The sequence below is a fragment of the Ochotona princeps genome, chromosome 19 (assembly GCF_030435755.1).
Source record: "Ochotona princeps isolate mOchPri1 chromosome 19, mOchPri1.hap1, whole genome shotgun sequence".
In the NCBI taxonomy this organism is placed as follows: domain Eukaryota; kingdom Metazoa; phylum Chordata; class Mammalia; order Lagomorpha; family Ochotonidae; genus Ochotona; species Ochotona princeps.
The window spans coordinates 37,755,804-37,771,907 of record NC_080850.1 but is presented as its reverse complement, the minus strand read 5'-3'; the positions used below and the strand labels follow the sequence as shown (position 1 = coordinate 37,771,907).

The 16,104-nt window shown below is 40.7% G+C and overlaps 1 long non-coding RNA gene and 1 other non-coding gene across 2 annotated transcripts in view; both read left to right on the top strand.

Annotated features, from left to right (window-relative positions):
• LOC131482686 (uncharacterized) overlaps positions 1 to 16,104 on the top strand; it is a 94,849-nt gene that overhangs the window by 60,592 nt on the left and 18,153 nt on the right. The gene's annotated exons all lie outside the window — the stretch shown is intronic.
• LOC118760159 (U6 spliceosomal RNA) lies at positions 7,445 to 7,551 on the top strand. Its single transcript, XR_004996614.2, has one exon. It is a non-coding gene; the product is annotated as a U6 spliceosomal RNA (small nuclear RNA).

Here is a 16,104-nt window from a genome sequence, read left to right as displayed (position 1 = left end):
ATATTCATTGTGCCTCTGTCTCTTACTTTTTGGTCATTGAACTTCTGGATAGCAGAATTTTCCCCTTTGACCAATTTCAAAGCTGTTTCACCCACAGGTCCACAATTTGATTTTACTTATTATGGTTGATACCCGATTCTTTGTTTACAGTCACTAGTGCCACTCCCTTTCATTTCCTTTCCAGAATTATTAAATATGTGGCTTCTGTTTTCCTCTGTGCCCAAAATAGAAATTATTTACCAGTTCCCCCGATTCCTTTTCATGTGCTTCTCCTGTAGTCTGGATTTATTTATTTTTATTCAGAATTTTTTTAAATTTATCTTCATTTTATTTGAAGTCTTTCTTCCATCTACTGGTTCACTCCCCAAATTTCTGCGATAATCAAAACTGAACAAAGCCAGCAGCTGAGAACTCAGTCCATCTTGAATGGGTGGCAGGATGCAACAATTTGACCCACTCCAGTCCTTCCCAAGATGCACATTAGCAGGAAGCTGAAACCCTGAACAGAGCAGGACATGAGCTCAGACACCCCTATGGGCTCTGGGTGACCCAAGCAGCATCTGAACCGTGGTGCTCAGCTCCTACACCTAGACTGGATTTAAATGAAGCACACACAGTCAGCTGATGTGCAATTAACAACATAAAATAATGACTCTGGTTTTTAGTCTCATTTGGTGCATCATATTTCCTCAACTAATCGAGTTATTTACAATTTTATTGCTTTCCCACTAATTGCACTTAATTTTTGTTTATGTAGTCTTCATCCAAGATACAATTAAAGCAAGCATTCTGCCACCAAATACAGTGATAAACACAAGGGTGTCATTGATATGTCAACTCTGAGAAAACTTTATTAACTCTCAGATTTAGTTTGTTTAAAGACTAAACACACACACACACACATACAGAGAGACAGACACACCGTGTGTCATAGCCTGGTGGATAAATCCTAGCCTTACATCTGCCAGAATCCCATATGGGCGCCAATTCGAGTCCCAGTCGGCTTGTGGCCTTGGAAAGCAGGAGAGAATGACCCAAAGCCACATGGCCTTGCACTCACATGGAAGACTCGGAAGAGGTTTCTGGTTCCTGGCTTCAGATCTGCTCAGCTCTAGCCATTGCGGTCACTTGGGGAGTATGGACTGAAGAAGGACAACAGATACAGAAGGGCTATCTCCTTCTCTCCATAAATTTGCCTGTCCAGGGCTCGGCGGCTTGGCCTAGTGGCTAAGGTCCTTGCCTTGATCCCATATGGCCGCTGGTTCTGGTCCCGGCAGCTCCACTTCCTCTCCGTCTCTTCTCCTCTCAGTATATCTGACTTTGTAATAAAAATAAAATAAATCTTTAAAAAAAAAACTTTGCCTGTCCAATAAAAAAAAAATTAACACATACATTCTATCCCATTAATCCTGGAATTTAGTTGGTCTCTGTTTTATAATTTCCCAAAGTATTTTATTTTAAAACCTAACTTCATCATCTTCCAGTTGTTACCCATTTGCTTTAATAGAGACTCTCCTTAAGTAAAGAACAAAGGCTCAACACGGCAATGATGCCGTTGATCTCGTCTCTTTAAAGCATAGGAGTATCCTGGTGTCTGTAGGCAGGACCGACACAGCTGGAGTGGACAGATGCTCTGGACTCCCCACAGTTTTGCACAGAATCACAGTGGTCCCTAAGATGTATGAAAGCCTAAATTCTAGTAGAGCCTACTGATGTGAAAACCATGTCTCTGTTTGCTTAATTCTGGTTCTGGGCTCTGACTTGCCCATACCCTCTGGCTTCTTGGTGCCCCTTGCTCCCTGGCCAACTTTAGGTCAGAAACTGTTGCAATCATTTTTCAGATGGTTGACAGGGTCATGAGCTCAAGTTTAAAGTTGGTCATTATATAAAATCTTTTCTGTTACTACAGAAATAGGAGTTTATTTTTTCCCATCAGTATTGTCCAATGTTTGAAAAATAATAATTATATTTGATGCAAAGCAACACAGAAAACAAATAGTTGGCATTTATAAGTCTGTTGTGAAATGTGAAAATATTTTAATGCTCAAAAATGTAAAATATGAAGGAACTTCATTTTTTTCAGATAAACTCTATTTGTATATGATTAAAGACAGCACTCAAAAATACCCCCAACAGGAGAATGAAAAGAAAAAGAGACAATAATAAGAAAAATTACGACTGATTGGTATAATTTTCTTAATGATATCCCTGGTTTGGCTTATATATAGTAGGTATTTCAACTTCTCTAAATGTAGAGTCTTTATGGAAGTCAAATGTTGTATAATCAAATGGAAACCTAAAGTGAAAACCACGTTGTTTGGGCATTATGTCACAATGTGATTTCTTGTAGTGAGGATTTTACATTGATCCTGATCTTTAGCTCAGCCTTCTACAGTTATTGAACAGTTAATCATACAGGGCAGAAATGGGACAGAAATTTTATTCTACTGGTAGCATATGAATAAGAACAAAGGACTTGGATCTGCTATGTATACATCTTGATGACAGTATGGCTCATTGTTTTATCAAAAACACCATTATCCAAAACATTGCCCTCTCTCGAAATGAGCATTCTAGACAATAATCCCTCCATCAAAGGCATCATTTGCAAATATTTTCTCCCATCCTGTAGGTTATCTGTTGACCCTGATGATTGTTTTGTTTCTGTGCAGTCGCTTTTTATTTTTATGCAATTCCATTTTTTCACTTTTACTTTCATTGGCTGTGCTTTAGAGGTCATATAAAAAAAATTGGTGCCCAGAATAGCTTCATGGAGCTTTTTCCCTGTGTGTTTCTCCCCTATAAGTTTTATAGTTTCATTTCTCTCAGCCTTGTTCTTTCTGGTCAAGATGCCTGTGGCTATTCAGGGTCTTTATGATTCTGTGGAAAAATTAGTGTTGTTTTTCCTATTTCTGTGATATTAATACTTTTAATCATCACAGAAAAAAAAATCATGAGGAACACTGAGTCGTGTTAAGTGTCTACAACAATTCCTCATGTTTGCTATTATGACCAATACTCTTAAGTGACCTTTTGTACAAAATAGATATCAGCCAATCACATAGGAAAAGCCTGGGTGCTTGTTTTCCTTATAATTTTGCAGATCACATGTGTATATTTCTAAGCTTTAGTATCATGACAGAATTAAACTAAATGATTTCAGGAGAGAGCATTAAACTGCAGTACCATTGGGTTAACAAATTCTTTGTGTGCAAGAAATGGGAAAGTCCCTTGATTATGAAAATGAAAAAAATACTTTGAATCAAAATTATCAATCAGCACATGTATTTTTTTGGAAGAACTTGAATTTTTCCTTTTTTTTTATTAATTACATTGCATTATGTGACACAGTTTTATAGGTACTGGGATTCCCCCCACCCCTCCCCAAACCCTCCTCCCATGGTGGATTCCTCCACTTTGTTGCATAACCACAGTTCAAGTTCAGTTGAGATTCTTTCATTGCAAGCATATACCAAGCATAGAGTCCAGCATCTTATTGTCCAGATAAGTCCAACGACTTGTTGGGGAGACCTTCTGTGGTCTGAAGGCAGAGCCAGCAGAGTATCATCCCGATCAATTAAAAGCCCCAACGTAACATCAGCAACAGTTTATAACGTTATGGAATTAATTGACATAGTAGTGAGTAACCAACATGTTAAAGAAATGCAAGTTCTGAACCACAACCTGTGACTTCTTCATTGACATTTCAACTTTAATATATACAACCAGTTTCTATACACCTTAAAATGGCTATAGATTACTGTTCAGCTGTCTTGTGTCTATTTTCATTATAATATTTAGCATTTTATAGTGTTGAGCATAGTTTTGCTGAACGTGGCCTTTTTTGGGTAGTCTAGACTGGCTTATAACTCTAAGACATATGTCAACAGTTTATGTGCCGAACAGTTTTAGGAGGGGTGTGCAGAGAAATCCTCAATACCCTAGTGAGGAGTAACCAATCTTTGTGTCCCACCTAGCAAGGTATAAGTGAATCCACGCTGACCGTTTCCTGTCTGATTCCAAGCTTTCCTTGTTGTTCTCTGTCTATCTATTCTAGATTTTTTGTTTGGTTGGTTGGTTATTTGTTTTGAGGGGTGTCTGGAGCAATCCTGATGGTCATTGCAAGAGATGGTGGGGACCCCAAGTTGGAACCAAGCGAGGACCAGAGAGAGCTCCTCTCCCTAGTCCCGAAGGAAGTTTGCTGTTCTTCTGTTTCTGCAGACTGCTCAGGGCTCCCGGCTGTTGTTCTCAGCACATGTATTTTTCAGAAAGAATGTAGTTCTCCAGTTTCTCAAATTAGCTTTGAAAAGCAGTTATCTATTAAAATCCACATGTGTCTGTTTTTCACTATTCTGGTGGTAATAATGGCAGCAAAAGACTCATTTGTTTGACTTTACTGTTTGGATAGCCAAAGGCAATGATCAAGAAATTTTTGAAAACACAGAGGGAAATAAGTACTCGCCTTGTAACAAAACAAGAGATATACTGTACATCCATTCAAACAGTGCCATGTTTCTGAACAATGTTTGCTGCCTCAGGTTGCTTTCCTGGGTTTCTGGTCAGTTGTTTCAAACATGAGCTTTATCTTGCTACTGTCTTGGAAGTCATTAACAAACGTGGGGCTAGGTACTCCACTGAGTTGTCGGTGCCCCACATGGCTTGATTGGCCGGGGAAAGCACATGCAGGGGTGGACAGCCATGGAACAGTGTGGAGAGGGGTATCAGGCATCAGCCACTTGCCACACTTCCCAGCAGTATCCTGAAGGACTTGAACTTCCATACCTTCTTTAAGCAGACTATGTACTCATATGGTGTCATTCATTTTTTCCCCTGTAGTGTTTCTGGTTGCTGTTTGGATGACATAACTCTCCATATGGTGTTGGTCTCACCAGAGACCCAACTTGGTTGATGGCAGCAATCAGAAAACAAAACCTTTTGCCAAAGGACATGCTGAAAATTTGTTCTTAATGACACAGCCATGAGCCAAATCTTGTTCTGGCTGTTTCCCAGCTGCACTGTTTGTGGGACGTCCTCTCTTCACTGTGTTTGTCCTACGTCCTCAAGCCTCTTGCTCACTTAACTATCCTCAGCCCCTGTCTGTCCCTGCCTTTTGCTGGCTGACAGTAAATTCCTCCCTTCTCTGCAGTGGTCCTGTTAAGGTGACGCATACACACACAAATCCATCAGCTAGCTTTCCTATTGCTCAAAAACTACCCAAGTAGACTTCTGCTCTCTCTCATGCTAGATCAATGCGGTCTGCTTGTCCTTGCCAGAGGGGATTCTGCTGTAACTGTTGCCTTTCCTCTAATGGCAAACAGGAGAAAAGAAATTCACCTGTAATCTACTACCCAAGGGGAAAAACACCCATGGAGACTTATGTTTTCCCTGGGGCTTGATCATGTCACAAACAGCCTACGAAGAGGACATAAAACTTACACTGGCAGGTCACAGCACTAGCCCCTGTGTTTTGCAGAATGGCAGAGTTGCTCAGAACTGCTGGTGCTAACTTTGGAAAGGAAGTCATTTGTCTGCTTTGCTGTGGGTTTTCTCAGCTGCTGCTGAACTATGGAGCTAGCAATTGAGGAGTTTAACATAATTCCCCTGAGGAATAACCTGAGTGGTCCAGGCTGTGTTAGATCCATGGGCTGGGTCTACTGGAACTATGGAAATGTTATCCAAACTGCAGTGTGCAGGGAATACATGTGTGCACACATGTGCAGGCAGTGGAGTTGTTTGCAATGATTTTGTATGTTAGATAGCAAAGTTTTCATTTGGACTGTCATTGAAAACATTATTTTCTGGCCTGAAATCTGCTGAAAGCAGTGGGTTTAGGTTGCATGCATTCTATGTCATAGATATTAACACTATAAATTATAGGATATTCAGGCTAGGAAAAAGAATCAGACTCAGGGGTATAAGATTGTATTTTTAGTATTTAAGATAATTATGATAATAACTAAATTGTATTTAATTTTGTGTGTGTGTCAAGCACAGCAGGAACTGTGCTAATTAGTGCACATCAGACATCTCATTTGTTGATTTCAGTAACTTGACAAAAAAAACTTATTTGAGAGGCAGAGAGAGAATGATTTGCATATAAAAAGACACACACAGAGACATATCCCATTTACTAATTCATTTCCCAAAATGCCCATGACTCAATCCAGGTACCCCAGGTGGCAGGGAGCCAATTATTTAACCCATCATTGTTCCCTCCCAAGACGTGTGTTAGCACAGTGCTGGAATCAGGCGACAGCTAGGAAGCAAAGCCAGGTACTCCATAGGAGACATAGACTTCTTTTTTTTTTAAGATTTATTTATTTTTATTAGAAAGGCACGTTTACAGAAAGAAAACAGATCATGCATCTTTTGGTTCACTCCCCAAATTGGCTGCAACAGCCAGAGCTGAGCAAATCTGAAGCCAGTGGCCAGATTACTCTGGATCTCTCATATGAGCACAAGGACCCAAGAACTTAAGCCATCCCTCTCTGCTTCCCCATGCCATTAGCAGGAAGCTGGATGAAAGTGGAGCAGCCAGGACTAAAATTGGCACCCCCATAGAATGCTGGTGCATGAAAGTGAAGGATTAGCCTGTTGTGCCATGGTGGTAAGCCCAAGATATAAACATCTTAACTAATATTGTAGCCACTTGGTTAAACAGTCACCCATGGGGTTAGTGCTGTGACACAGCAAGGCTTCCACCTGGGGTGCCAGCATCCCATATGGTGCCTCTTTGGATCCTGACCAGTCTACTTCCAACCCAGCTCCCTGCTAATGCTTCAGGAAGGCAGCAGAGGATGGCCCAAGTACTAGGGTTCAGCACCCACAAGGGAGACCTAGAGGAAGCTCCTGACTCCTGGCTTGTAACCAGCCTAGGCCATTGCAGCTATTTGGGGAATGAACCAGAAAATGGAAGATCTCTTTATCTTTCTCTTCTCCATGACTTTGCCTTTCAAATTAAAAATAAGTAAATCTTTAAGAAAAAATATCCACAATTTCAACAGCCTTTGACATAGGTCCTATTATATGTTATCCTTATTTCCTTTTTTTTTAAAGATTTATTTTTATTGGAAAGGCAGATTTACAGAGTAAAAGATACAGAGAGATCTTCCATCTACTAGTTTACTCCCCAGGTGGCCACAATGGCCAGAGCTTAGCTGAGCCGATCTGAAGCCAGGAGCTTGTTCCAGGTCATCCATGCAGGTACAGGGTCCCAAGGCTTTGGGCAGTTCTCTACTGCTTTCCCAGGTCACAAGCTGAAAGCTGAATGGGAAGTGGAGCATCTGGGACATGAACTGGCACCCATATGAAATCCCAGTGCTTTTAAGGTGAGGATTTAGCCACTGAACCAGGCCTATATTATCCTTATTTTCAATAGAGACAAATCAGTCTCAGGGCTATTAATTTCCTGCCCAAAGTACACAGCCAAAAAGTAGCTGGGCCAGTGCTCTCTTCGGCAGCACATATACTAAAATTGGAATGATACGGAGAAGGTTAGCATGGCCCCTGCGCAAGAATGACACACAAATTCGTGAAGCGTTCCATATTTTATTTAAAAAAAAAAAGAAACAAATTTTTTTTAAAAAAGTAGCTGAGCTGGAATTGGAGATCGCTCTGTCTGATTCCACACTTGTGGCTACTTGATCTTAACTAACCATACCTCCTGACCATACATGACTCCATGTATCTCAGCCACCCTGACCCTTACTCTTATACTTTTCATGTACATTTATGTATTAGCATCCCTCTGTATAATACTACCAGTCCTGAATGTGCCTCTTTTTAAGCGTTAATAATTAGGTACCAGTTGTTCATTATTTAATTTTTCCTCCAACTCTGGGCTAGGACAGGTACTGTGTCTGCCTGATACACCATTATTTGGGAAGTAAAAGTATGTAGTAGTGGTCAGACATGGGCTTTAAAACCAGACTGAGTGTGCTTCATTGCTTTATGTTACTATGTAAATGTTATTTAACCTCTCTTTGCCTCAATTTACTTATCTATAAAATAAGAATAGGTACTGCCTACTTTGTAAAATCAATGAAAATTACATGAGTAAGATAAATTCCAGCAGAACTTAACTAGGAATGAGCCATTACCATGTTTATCTTTTCCCAACACCTGTCATGGTGCTGCTTAGATAATAGGTGCTCACTCAACATTTGTAAAAAGTATATGCTTATATGTATGAAAGAACTAATGAATGGCTAAATCTTCTGCAATTTTCCCCCAGTACCTTCTGTGGTTTTGTCACATTCAGGTTATTCATGCTCTGATATTGTCTGCCAAAACCTAGCCAAGGATTAGTGCTGTCTCAGACCTTCATCAAGGAAGTGGACATCATCTCTTTAGGCACTTGGGAAGGTGTTGGGTTTAGAGTCCAGGGACTTGACTTCCTCTCACAGCTGCTAAGCAGTAAGCAATCAGTTATACAGCAGTGATTCCCTTTGTTAACTCTCTATTTCAGTGCCAACATCTTTAAAATATAGGTATTTTTTCTCTAAGAAAGTGTGAAAAACTATAGGAAAGAAATTAACTGTGCCTAGGCTCAGAGATCTTGTGGAAATACTTAAAATTTCCTTGCCAAGTGCAAGACCACAGAATTTCCTTCTTAGAACAACAGTAGATGTAGCTCTCATATCAGTAATAGCATAACTATTGGGCACCTACCAGGTTTCCAGAACTTAATGTATCTCATTGCCAGTTTCCATAACAACAATGTAGGGAAATTCTTTGACTATTTCAATTTTACCAAGGAGAAAAACACAAACTTCATACAAGTTAAGGGACTTCAGCAAATTCTCAGCAAGAAAAGGAAGGAGCCTGGTTAGAATAACTCATTGTCTCATTCTTATACACTTCACTACTTTTGCAGTTAGCACAAAGTACTTTAAAAATGATGATTAGTAAATGGATCACATTTTTAAGACTTTGAAGGCAATTAGTTAAAATTTCACCAATAAAATGGTTTACTTTCAAATGTCAGCGATTAAAAAGAACACTAAAAAAAATGTTTTTTGCTGACATTATTGGATATCCAGCTTTAGGGATAAACTAAGGGGATGGTTTGATTCATGCTGCCGTGGGAACACATCTAGGAGTCAGTGTGTAGATTAAACTCAGTGTGGATGGAGCTATTGCATGCAGCTGACTCTGGCTAAGCAGATGTTACACCCTGTTATTGTCCTCATTTTTGCAGAAAACTGCATTTTCATGGACTCAAATGTGTGAAAAATTTAAAACTTTCCTGCAGAGGAACCCTGGAGGCCATCTGTCCAAAGGGAAATGCCTATTCCCAAGTTGGCTTTGTATTAGCACTAAAGTATGTATGTGTTCTAACAAAATATTGAAGTCCAATAATCAGGCTTTCAGTAGCCTGACAAATCCCATAATGATTCTATCCTGCTAGATTTGTTCTTAGAAATGGCCCCAACCAAGAGAAACACTGGAAAGAGGCTCCAAATCAATGAGTCTTCCCTGGATGACTCCAGCTTGGATTCAGATACACTTGTGATACAAGATGCAAGATGGTCCTACAGTTTGTTAATGACTTCCAAGACAGTAGCAAGATAAAGCTCATGTTTGAAACAACTGACCAGAAACCCAGGAAAGCAACCTGAGGCAGTAAACATCATCAACACAAAAGAAAATTCAAAATTGCATTTGATTTTGGAACTAACAGTATCTTTGAGTAATGTCACTTTTGGCAATTAATTTTAGAAACTTTATTTTTTTCCCCATGAATTGCAAGAAAAAATAGAATCATTAAGATTAATTGTAATATTGACATAAAACTGGCATCCTTGATTAATATCTATTTGCTAATGTTTCTTAGATAGGTTTTAATATTGCTAGTGTTGTACTATTGAGCCTTTGATAGCTAGTAAATGTGCATAGACATTTTTAAGTGGAAACCTAGTATTGATGGTCCTGAGAGGCAAATTCCTGTATTCCTTTTTCATGAAATATGTGCTTGTATTTTTTCAAGATTACTGTCAAAATATTTTATTTCATAGTTGAAAACATTATGAAACAACAGAAGCAATAGCTGTCGATTTCTGCCATGGGATAAATGGCCAGATTGCTGTAGCAAGATGATGCCACAAGATGCTGAATCTCCACTGCACATATCCCTGTCTCAGATTCACTTATGCAGGTCTGATGCTGCCCATGGTCAACCCTGGAGCTTCTTCTTAGGGTGGGACAGCAAGTGATCAGCAGGACCATAACTACAGATCCTGGAAACTTCTTTAGGAAAAAGAAGACAGAATTACAAATCCAAAATAATGTACGGTTTTTGAAAGAAACCTGTGTATGTGTGAGGTCCTGAATCTTAAGAGCTGTTGATTTCCCCTCTGGATTCAGCCAAGGTTCAGATGAGGCAATAACAAGGAAAATATTTACAGAAAGAAAGAGCAGGAGATGAAGCTGCTAAAGATAGTAGAAACTATATCATGTAAAGATAACACCTGGAGAAAAATTTGAACAGGATTAACAAGTGGATGAATAAGTAATGGAGTGAATTAATCATGTTTTCAAGAACTCAGGAGTAGGCAAATCAAGAAAGCTCTTTTTATCTATCCACTAGACAGTTGTCTTAACAGTAAGCGCCAATGATTGATTTGAAAGGATGACGTTTTATCCCATACAGAAGTCTACATGCATGGCTGGGTTTGGGTCTCCGTTGCTATGGCTTCTCCGTCTCTTATTTTCTCATCTAACACATATGAGAATCAGTGTAGGATCATTTATGCCTAATTAACTCATACAGTGTCAGAAACGATTTGTCTTTGCTTATATTGACTTTGGTATTGAGGAGGAAAAGGATGCCCAGAGCTCCCTAATTCCAGGTGCAGCTTAGTTCACTTTCCTGTGATATCTTTTCTCTTTTTTCCATTTTTATTAATATTATCATTTTTAAGATTTATTATTTAGTTATTATTTTTAATTGGAAAGTCAGATATACGGAGAGGAGGAGAGACACAAAGAAAGATCTTCTGTCTGATAATTCACTCCCCAAGTGGCCACAACAGTCGGAGCTGAGACTGTCCAAATCCAGGAGACTGGAGCCTCCACCAGGTCTCCCTAACTGGTGCAGGGTCCCAAGGCTTTGGGCCATCCAACACTGCTCTCCTAGACCACAAGAAGGGAGCTTAATGGCAAGTGGGGCCGCCAGGATTAGAACCAGTGCGCATATGGGATCCTGGCAAGTGCAAGGCGAGGACCTTAGGTACTAGGTTACCACACAGGGCCCTTAATATTATCATTTTATGATATAGTTCCATAGGCTCTGGGATTTCCCTGCCCCCTTCCCAAACCCCACACTCCCCACTGATTTCCCTAATTTGTTACAATAGTATAGTTCTTCATAAACAGTCATAAGTCCATTATTGCAGTCGTTGACAATGGCACAGAGCCCAGCATCCTATTGTCAAGATAAAATTATCTCATCATTCAATCTTTCTTGTTTGTTAATATAAATTTTATTATTGATAATGTTTACATAGTTGATTAGCATGGGAAGGGTCAAGAGTTAGAGGAAATTGAGTGAGACCATTGTTTAAAGTTTTCCTTTTTTCTCTTCCTGTATCTGAGGAAAGGGAGAGATGGGGGGAAGGCTCACATTCAGGAAAGCCTGCTGCCCCAGGCAAAGCTTGGCAGTTGACTGTCATCCAGTGAAGCTGTAGCAAGCCATAGATTCCCATTCCTTAGGCACCGTTTCGGAGACGCAACTAAGATTTTGTCGGAACATCACTGTCAGTTACTACAGTAAGCTAATGGATTTATTCTCACATTATGTGTGGGGTTTGAGGGGTACTGTCAGAAAACAGGCAATCCACATTCCCCAGAACCATCAAGAAGGGAGAAATGATAATAAATAAAGTAGGCTAAGTTATGCCAGACTCACAAGCCAGGGAATCATTTCTGAGCATTGTACAGAGTGAATAAAGTAGTGGAAACTTGTCAATAATTTAAGCTAAAAGATGTTGCCACTCTGCTGTCGTGTAGACTAAGGAGAGGACAGGAAGAGATGAGAGAGGGGGTGAGAGGAAGGAGGGAAGAGAATACCAGCTACATTTACACTCTACACCTTTGAAGAGTTAATGAATTGATTCTATGAAATAAGCTGACACTGGACAGATGAGTAGGATAGAAAGTTTACAAACATATTGCATACCTGGGATTGGCAGAAGTGCTCAGTAGCCCAGTGAAATTTAGAAGCTTCTATACTGGGCCCAGCACAGTGGCCTAGCGGCTAAAGTTCTCACCTTGAACGCACTCGGGAGGACGGCCCAAAGCCTTAGGACCCTGCACCCGCCTGGGAGACCTGGAGGAGGTTCCTGGCGCCTGGCTTTGGATCGGCGCAGCACCAGTCATTGTGGTCACTTGGAGAGTGAATCATCAGACGGAAGATCTTCCTGTCTGTCTCTCCTCCTGTCTGTATATCTGACTTTGCAATAAAAAAATAATAAAATAAATCTTTTTTTAAAAAGGAGCTTCTGTACTCTGTACTGTCCGAGGGGAGAGGCAAGAGGGATGCAGACAGCTGAAAGGAGGGCAGTTGATCTTAGGGAGAGAATGAGTGGGACAGCTTGTGACAAAGCCCAGGTGGGCATGCATTTCACCTTAAGATGACTTGTAATAAAAACAGAGTATTAGTCTCTGCTGGCTCTGTCTTCAGACCAGAGAGGGTATACCTAGGAGGCCGTTGAACTTGACTGGACAATAAGATGCTGGACTCTATGTTTGGTATACGCTTGCAATGGGGGAATCTCAACTGAACTTGAGCTGTGGTTGTGCAACAAGGTGGAGGAATCCACCATGGTGGGAGGGTTTGGGGAAGGGTGGGAGAACCCAAGTATCTATGTAACTGTGTCACATAATACAATGTAATTAATGAAGTTAAATAATAAATAATTTAAAAATAAATAAATAAATAAATAAAAATAAAATAAAATAAAAATAAAAACAGAGTATTAGTTTATTTGAAAGGCAGAGTTATAGAAAGGGAGAGATAGAGATCTTCCATCTGCTTTTTCACTCCCTGGACAGCTGCAGCAGCTGCAAATGTGCCACAGCACACCCTGAAGCCAGGAGCTTCCTCTGGTCTTGGACCTGGGTGGTTGTGTCCCAAGTACTGGGCACATTGTCCACTGCTTGCCACGTTGCATCAGGGAACAGGGCTGAAGCTGGGGCAACTGGGACTTGAACTAGAGACTACATGGGATGCTGAAATCGCAGATGGCAGTTGAATCCACTGCACAATGAAGCCATCTGTGGCACCTGTGTCCTCCTTCCCTGGCATGAATGAGCCTGTCGGTGCTGAGGTCTCCGGTGAATGCAGCGGGACAGCTGACTTCTTACTGGAGGATCTGCTCAGAAGGTAAATGAGGGAAATGTTGTCTCTTTTTTTTCTTTTTCTTGATTCTCTTTGGTTCAGTGCACTCAGAATATCAAAGCACCATGCTTCGAAGCATCATTTTCTGAGCTTCAGTAACCACAATTATCAATATACATCTTCTGCCCAAATTGGAAAATTTAATTATGTTAATAGGACACACTAACCTTTGCTTAGTAATGAGAAGTCCGGAACCTGCCACAGTTGTTCTGAGGAACAGATGCTGACCAAAGGCCACCCTCTCTGAGGCCTTGGTGGCATTCTGGGTTTGGTTCTCACAGCTAGGAGACTCGGCAGCTGACCACGCAGAAACTCTGCTGCAGCGTATGCTTTTGCTTGCCAGCTCCATCGGCTTGCTTTTGATTTATTCACTTGCCAACAAATACACATCTCTGTCATTATCTCAGCTGAAGACTAATGACCATTCTAGTTAAATGCTGTTGTTTCTTTGACTACTGCAGTGTAGGAACAAACAAATTTTCCAACACATTTCCTGCAGCTGAGAGTTGAGTTGGGGGACGGCAATTTAAACAGCCACCCGTTGAATTATCTTCTGCTCCCTTCCCGGGCCACTAGTAGGACACTGGACCAGGAGTGGAGCAGCTAGTGCCCACGTGGGATGCTGGCACCACAGGCAGAGGTGGTGCTAGACCATATAGCATCTGCCCCTCATTAATGAGACCCATTTTTTAATATTTTTTTTGGAAAGTTATGTTCACAGAGAAAAGGAGAAACAGAGAAATATCTTCAGTCCGCTGGTTTACTCCCTAAGTGGTCTCAGTGCTCAGAGCTGAGCCAGTCTGAAGCCAGGAGCCAGAAGCTTCTTTCAGGTCTCCCACGTGGGTGTACTGTCCCAAGGCTTTGGACTGTCCTTGACTGCTTTCCCAGACCCCAAGCAGGGAGCTGGATGGGAAGTGGAGCAGCTGGGATACAAACCGGTGCCCATATGGGATCCTGGCACATGCAAGGTGAGGGCTTTAGCCACTAGGCTACTGCACTTGACCCTAGACTCTTAATGAGTGTCTGTTCTATATTAGAAAATGAACTAGGTTCTGAAGAAATGCAGAAACTAGAAACTGTGTATTTTTGCTCTAAGTAGATCAAAGATCTCTGTTTCTTCTCTGCAAGTTTGGATTTCAAAAAAGTAAAAAGAATGAATCAATCTTTTTTAAAAGATGATATGATTATATTTTGAATTGATAATGCATGCCATTGATACCGATATATTTTTATTGATTTATCTGTTTATTTAGTCAATTATTTAGTTGTTTATTTGAAATACAGTGCAATGGTAGGGGAGAAAACAAGGAGAGAGAAAAGGCAGGAGGGAGAGATATCGTCCATCCACTGATTCCTTGTCCAAATGGCTATGACAGCCTGTTCTGGACCAAGAACTCCATCCTGATCTCCCACATGGATGGCAGGGGCCCCAGCACTTGGACATTTTGGCCACCTTCCTAGGCACATTAGCTGGGAGCTAGATTAGAAACGGGAGTGACTCAGACTCAAGTCAGCTCTTATATGAGATACACTGCAGGAGATGGCTTACCGTGCTGCACCGCAATGTCAGGTCCATCCATATCAATTTAAAGTTAAGTGATATGAGTCAATTCACCATGCAATCCTGAGATGAAGGCTGGAATCACCTTGCCACGCTGCCCTACATGAATTACAGCCTATGGCAAGTAGAAACTAGACAAATAATTTGTTTTTTGTCCGACTCTCTGGTTGTTATCCAATCTCACAGAATGCCTAAGGAAATGATTTTGGGTAAGAGGGGAGAAAGCAATTAAGCTGAGGGACTTCGAAGCTTAGGGAAAGTTTAAGCAAAGAAATTTCTGAACTTAAAGGACTACAGGTTAGAGACTAATGCAAGATGAGTGAGAGGTCTTGGGTCAGTCAGTAGGTGGTTATCTCCAGGGTGCCCAAGTGGCTTTCATGGCCTCTCTTGGGACAGGCTAGGTCCATTCTGCTACATCCATGTAACCTCTCTCTGTATTGCACTCACAGAAATGCTCTCTTATTCTCTTATTGAAACCCTGGTTTGGAAGTCACTGATGCCCTCTGATTCTTTCACAATGGTAATTTTTATTGCTTCAGAAAATTGAGCAAAAATACTTCTCTTTTAATATATATGAAATAGGGATTATTAAAACACAGTCACATCAAACTTGTCACAGTTTAGGGAGGTAGGTATCCCTGAGATGTGGAATCTGTGTTCTAAGGAAGTTGGAGGAGGTTGACAAATGTTATCAGCGAGGAACTTAAGCGAAGGGAAATAAGACTGAAAACTCGGAGGCTGTCACAGTTGAATTCCTGTAAGGACAAGATCTCAGGGACAGCGTTGCCTGAGGGAAAAATGAGCATCTCCACGTGCAATTATCTTGAAAACACTTTCTTTCCTGTTAATTAAACTCTCGTTACAGTCTGTCAGCATAAGCATTTGACTTAACACAGCGAGATTTTTTTTAAAGACTTGATTTTCTCACCAGACAGAGTCAGAGTTCATGAAGATGCTCCTTGCATGATTAGAACCAGCCTTGGAAATCTAATAGTCAGATCTGGCTAACCCAGTGAGCACTTACAACAACACTCAAAGTGGTTCATTGATTTAGGAGTCTGAGACATTAATTAGATGTACAAAACCCATTTTATATAAGAGAGCTCTATAGGTTTTTTAATGCATAATAATGAGGTCAGGCTAT